The sequence below is a fragment of the Rhamphochromis sp. 'chilingali' genome, assembly GCF_963969265.1.
Source record: "Rhamphochromis sp. 'chilingali' genome assembly, chromosome: 3".
Classification (NCBI taxonomy): domain Eukaryota; kingdom Metazoa; phylum Chordata; class Actinopteri; order Cichliformes; family Cichlidae; genus Rhamphochromis; species Rhamphochromis sp. 'chilingali'.
Genome location: NC_137931.1, coordinates 21,546,537 through 21,553,343, shown reverse-complemented (window position 1 = coordinate 21,553,343; position 6,807 = coordinate 21,546,537).

Genomic DNA, 6,807 nt, shown 5'->3' with positions numbered 1-6,807 from the left:
AAATAAGTAAATAAAAAAAACTCTATTAAACGTTCACTACATACATTAAACTGCCATAAAGAGAGCTTAAAGCAACTCAAACAGAACGACGCTTTTATTTTGCCAGCTCTTCCTGTCTGACGCGTCGTGAGCGCGCACGGCTTGATGCGGCAGCCGCAGAAAGTGGGATATTCCGCGCGGTTGCCACAGAGCCTCTCTCTCTCTCGCTCTCTCTCTCTCGCTCGCTCCTTCTCGCCCACGCTGCTCCCTGCGTGACGCAAATCCGCGCGTGGGCGGACACACGGGGCGTGGGAGGCTTTCTGCACGGAATACCAAACACAGGCAGGTTCAACACCCACAGAGAGACAGAGAGACACAGCAGTTTGCACACTTCATGCTCTCAAACTGAACGATTACTGCGGATGTTATCTCATTATTTGATCCTCAGCTGTAAATATTGTCAGAACTAGTAGTCGGTGAATACTGAACCTGATCACCGTGCATTCTTACAAGCTGCTCCACCTTCAAACTTTCTTATATGTTTTAATGTTGTTTTGTTTTTCACATTAAGAGTGTGCATGCCTGTGAATGTGGGCATCAGTACTGCATCTCTATATATAGTCATTGTTTTATGTGTAAATGTGTCCCTCTCAATATATAAACCGTTCAATATGCATCTGCATTTATGCTTATACACCTGTAATGGCTTGAGCTGCTTTAGACACTAGCTGTGTTTAGACTCACTGTCCACATCATTACATACACCTGTTCAATTCTGGTGAGGTTGTGTTAACTGCAGCCCCTCTTTCCAGTTCTTACCTGCAAGGAGTAGCACCCAGTGTGGTCTTCTGATGCTTCTCTTAAAAAAGCCCCAACCCAAAACAAAACAAATGCATGTCTTTATATTATATATAACTTAAAATGTTTCTATAAAATGCACTTTATATACCTCTCTTAATGATGGACACCTGTAAAACTGGTGAGCATATCAGCGTAACCTTGTAATATCTATAAAATACTTTATATTATTTTCTGTATAAACAGTACATTTCCTCCATACATGTATTTCTACATACACACACACGATTGGCAACACATCACACAGTGAGTTTTCTTTCAAATTGTGCATAACTAAACATTTTTAAATCCCTATAAATGTCTATATTTTATGTCGTTTTTTTATATTTAGCTACATAAAATGCTTTCATATATGCATTTTCTTCATGCAGTGTGTACATTTACATTTGCATTATCTATGTTTTATATGTACAATGTGTCCAGTGTAGACATTTACCCAGAAAAATGTACATATGTTTTATAGCTGTGCATTTAGTTATTACATATTGTCTATGCAGGCGACACTTTCACTGACTTTTACATTGTTTCTGCATATACATTTACAATGTTTACAGTATGTTTATTACATTTATTTTATACTTAAATATATATCATTTGAACATTGTAAACATTGTCTATATTCTACATTTGCAAACGTGCATGTAGAGTATACTGAAAAAATACCAGTATGTCATCTTAACCTGTTTTCACACATGAGTTTGGGCAATTTGGGGAAAGTCCTGGCTGGGTATTTTCCACAGCATTCCTCAGCAGTTGGCAGGTTAAAGACTGTTTAACATCCTGTCAAAGTGCATTAGACATCGGCGCGTCTGCTGGACAGCTGTCTAGAAGAACTCAAGGCTGCAGTGCAAGCATGTAAACTGCTCTAAATGAGGCATAAAAAATGTAAAAGTTAATGTTTTTCTATAAATAGATGTTAGAGAAGTGCATCTTCACTTCTTAAGTATTACTTTTACTGTCATAATGTATTGTAGCCTACTGTAGTATATACACTGTGTCCAAATGAACATGTAGTCCAGAATAAAGTGTATAATGTGCTCATATGAATATATTTTTGTTACAGCATGCCTGTCAGTTTATAGTTTGTATTGGAATCAGGTGGAAGCAGTATTTATAAATTTACATAAGTTAGAATTTGGGGGAAAATATAAAACAAACTTGTTGCATTTGATATATTTTACATTGTAAAGCTACTTTAATGTACTGTATTGAGCTTTTTTTCATAGCATTTTATTTTTACTTTATTTGTATTTTATTTATATTTTAACTTACCAAGCACCATTTTTGTTATACTATCGATGATATCCTACCTCTGTTATAGGTCGTGTTTAATGTTTTGACTGCTTATACATTGGAATTTCACAACATTTGGGATAAAACAGTATCTCGTTTCATCTGATCTTTAAAAAAAACTCACGGCTTGTTTCTGGAACGAATAAACTCCACTTTTCTAATGTGTCAAATGGAAATTTTCTTCCTCCTCGAAAAAAGTTGGTGGAAATATTCCAGCCGTGGTTCTTACGGTTCCTACTTCGGGGTGACTGTGACAGGAAGACCCTTGCATAAGTAAACAAACAAAAAAAAAAAAACAACATTCCCATCATCTGATAAAAATAACAGTGAGTTGAACCCGGACAAGCTTTGATTTTGACTTTCAAAGGCGTCACATTATGACTGTGGCAGCAGCATGCTGTCGTTATCGCTGAGTGATATCTAAACAGGCAGATTTGGTCACGTGCGAGTCTGTAAAGTTGTGCACCACGCAAGTGCGTCAGTGAAACACGCCCGTATGCAAATGTTCAATCGAGATTTCACAATTTTTCATTTGGCTACGGTGTCACAGGGCATGCAAATGGTTTCCAACACAGGGAAGTGGGTAGCAGGAAGCCCTCTGAAATGTGTGTGTGTGTGTGTGTGTATGACTATGTGAACCTGACTTAGCATTTCAAGTGTTTCCCAAAAGTGACTTTCACACACAGCATTATTATTCTGAAATTTTTTATTATTATTGTACAACAATTACTGACAACACAACCATTACTGTAGGTAATTTTTACTGGAGGGGGTAAAGCTGCTGCAGCTGTGGTGTCAGTGACAGTAATACTACTATTAATACAATTACTATGACAACTACTGGTACTTTTGCTATTGCTTGTACTTAACCCAGTGCTTTAATATTGCTACTACTAACACAAATACCCCAACTAGGTCTGACAGAAACAGATACCAATGCTTCTTTTGTTGTCGATGCTACAAGTTTGCTAGTACTAAACAACACATACTTCTACAAGTAGTACTCATTCCAATGCTTATTTTACTTTAACGCCTACTATTGCATTACAAAACCATAAATACAAACTTTTTATTTGTAAAGTACTACCATCATAACAGACTCTATTACCAATATGCATAGTACTTATTACACAGTACCATTACTACTATTCCTGCAACTGAAACTATATTCTCTAATACTGTTACTACTATCAGCTTGAATAATTAAATCTAAAATCATGCATTAGTTAGAATGAGAAAAGTTGGATGTAGACATTGTGGTGTCACATGTATTCATTTCAGACATTTTGAAGCCTTAAAGCTGACTTTTTTACTTTTTTTTAGGGGGGGCAGAATTGACCACAGAGGAGTGACAAACTATTAACTAACACCAGCAAGCTTGGTAAGATCCCAATCACACAGGCCTAGAGACCGGTTGGTGACCACCTGGCAACCACAAGCTAACTAGGAACAAATCTGTATTCCCTGATTGGTTTTGAGCGGTTGCCGTCATACGTTGTCAAAGTCCTCGTCGTACATGCCTGGAGACCAGTCAGTGAGCCTGGAAACTAAGAGTAGGTAAAAAGGTATAATTCCCAGCTGGTTGGCAAGTGGATGCTGGAGGTTGCTAGCAGTAGCTGGATGAAATGGTTGCAAAGAGTTCTAACGTGCTGCAATTAGAAAACCTCCTTGCAGTTGCTTGGGTCATTAGCAGGTTCCTGCAGCTGTGAATAGTTTGCATTGAAGATATCGACTTGTCTGCAAACACTTACCAACTATTTGCCAAATGGTAGTGATAGTTGAAAAAAGTGCAACATAATCAGAAATGCAAAACATTCATCTTCAAGTTAAAGTTGTTCCTTTTGAAATACACTAGTGTCAATGGTAATGTACAACTTTAACTTTGAAGGAGAATGTTTTCCTTTTGTGGTTTTCATCACAGTTTTTCAAGTTTCACCACCATTCAGCAAGTAGTTAGCAAGTGTTTGCAGACAAGTTGGGGTCTTCCATGCTTCTTATAGACAACTATGGCAATCTGCTAGTGACCAAAACAACTACAAGGAGGTTTTTAGTGCTTAACCCTATTTGCGACCCAACAACCACTCACTAACTAGTCAAGGAATACACATTTTCCCTTAGTGACCAGAGGTCACTGTGGCTGTTGCCTTTACATTTACTACCTGTCTGTCATTGTCATTTTTATTGACGTGCCGTTTTTTTCTTAATGAAGGGTGAAGCTTGGCAAGCTGAGTGGAGAGCAGCAGCAGAGCCCCTGGCTCAGTTTTCACTGTTATAGTCAGAGACTATATAATTTGGGTCCATAATTTGTAACATTAACTTCACATTTTATTCATTAAGTCTTAAAGTTTTAAAATCAGTGATTAAGCCCATAAATGCATCAGGAAAGTTTACTAAGGTCACTTAGCCAGTGAGGACTGTTTTCCCATAGACTTCTATAAGACAGATTGGTCAGTCTTTCTCACAGACACATACTGCTGGACAACAGACAGCAGCACAGAAGCACCTGGTCTCTGGCAGCTTTTCAACATAAAATCTCTTATTTAGACACATAAAGTTATTCGACCACAGTGGTGTCTGGTTTTCGAAATAAAAACCCTGGGATAGTTATAGGAATTCAAAAGGATTATTTTTTTCATCTCACAGAAAAACAAAACAAAACAAAACAAAACAACTAAAAACTAAAACAAAAGCCTGTAGTCAGTTGCAAAAGTTTATCAGATAGGTTAAAGGTGCCAGATCTTTAAAATAAAAACCTCCTATTTACTTTGTCCAACTTCTAAGTATCAGCTGTTACCTTCCTGCATCATTAGGTTTAGAAAAAATAAATGTCTGGGTTAAAAAAAACCCTAAAAAACAAAAACTTTAGACACTTTTTGCAAAGCTCCATTCTGTTGGTCAACAGGGTGTAGCATCTCCTCACATTAGTGTGTGGACAAAATTAAAAAAACAAGACAACTTCATAGACCGGGCAGAAACATTGGGGCCAGTATCAGTCAGTTTAGACGAGGAGTCCTTTACACGTTCTTTTCACGTTTTGCCACAAGTCCAGGGTGGATGTTCCGGTGAAGTGGATGCTAGCTGGTTCATTGGCTGAGTTTGCTTTTCTGTAAAAGCCACTGCTTATTACTGATTTTCATCTCACACTCTTGTGCAAACATCAAAAGAAGTTTCACTTCCTGAAGCATCATCTTTGCAACCAACAAGTGGGTCATGGGGTCATCGTGTCACAGTGCCCGACAACCGTAAATGACAAGCATTACTGACACTGAGGCAACGAGTTAAAGCGCGTCTCCTGCAGCTTTTTGAAGGATCGACTCCATAAAAAACTGCAGATAGCGCTCTCACACACTAGGTGAAGCTTTGTGTATTTGCATGTAAGAGGAAGCGCATAAATGGCGCTCTCCCGGTAGATTGCAGAGCGACGACCTCGACGCTCATCAGGACCGCCAGCAGCTCGGATCAAATCTCCACGCGATCTCTTTGACTGTTCCTGATTCCCCATCAATGAGCTATTTTGGGGAATTAGGCCAGCCGCCACCAGTGAAACACCCAAGGGACAAGAACTAGAGCAGCTTCTGTCAACGCCCCCTTGCCCTCCCACCACCACCGCCATTGCACCCTGAATGCAGCAGAATAGAATAAAACAAAATACAAAGAAGTACAATTTACACTCAGAGCTGCAACTCCTTTCATGTGCTTTGAAAAAGCCCAAATGATGAGAAAACTAGTATTTGCAGAGTGGGGGAGTGAAAGAGCTAGTGAAAGGGGAGGTGGGTGCAACTGCTTGCTTCTCAGATCCTTCTAATTAATTTCAGAAGGAAAATAAAACAAATATCAAAGCTAAACTGCAGATTAAGCTGGAATATAAAATCCTGAAGGAATACTGTGTTGATAACAAAATGTAACATTAGTTAGCAAGTCTGACAGGATATCTGTATGCAGGTATTGATTGACTCTGTTAGAAGAAAAATTGAATGTTTCTGTTGTAATCTGCCTCTGACACGTTTGTTTGTTGTATGGAAACAAACTTTGTACAGGAGACAGCTTGCGTGCGTTTATCGGTTGAAGAAGGCCATGTCATGTGTCTTAAAGCTCAGGCAAACGCAAATAAAAGCAGCCTGAGTTGGACTGTTTTGTCACACAGCGTGCATCTAAGGTCGAGGATGAACTTTGATGCTCGTGATGTATTTTCCAAACGCACACATGGAGCAGGTAGGCAGGTAGGATTCCAGTCCGCCCACCTTCAGCCTCTAGATCCACGTCTGGCTGCTCACTGTGTGTGTGTGTGTGTGTGTGTGTGTGTGTGTGTGTGTGTGTGTGTGTGTGTGTGTGTGTGTGTGTGTGTGTGTGTGCGTGCGTGCGTGTGTGTGTAATTATGCAGATATGACCTTCTAACGGTGTTCCCATGGATCAGCTTCCGAGCAGACGGGGATCAAATCAAGCTCTGAAATAAGCGAAGAGGAGAATATCAGCTCCATATCTCTGTGATATGACCTCTCTCCTCACCCACTTCACTCCCCCAGTCTCTCCCTCCTCTCACCTACACACACATATTGCGCTTGATATCTAACAACCAGCACCAAACAAGAGCAAATTAAAACACTGGCAGGAAATAGGATGTCCACCCACACTGTGAGGTAGGTTGACACCCAGGCTGCCTGTTCCCACAAGTCCCAG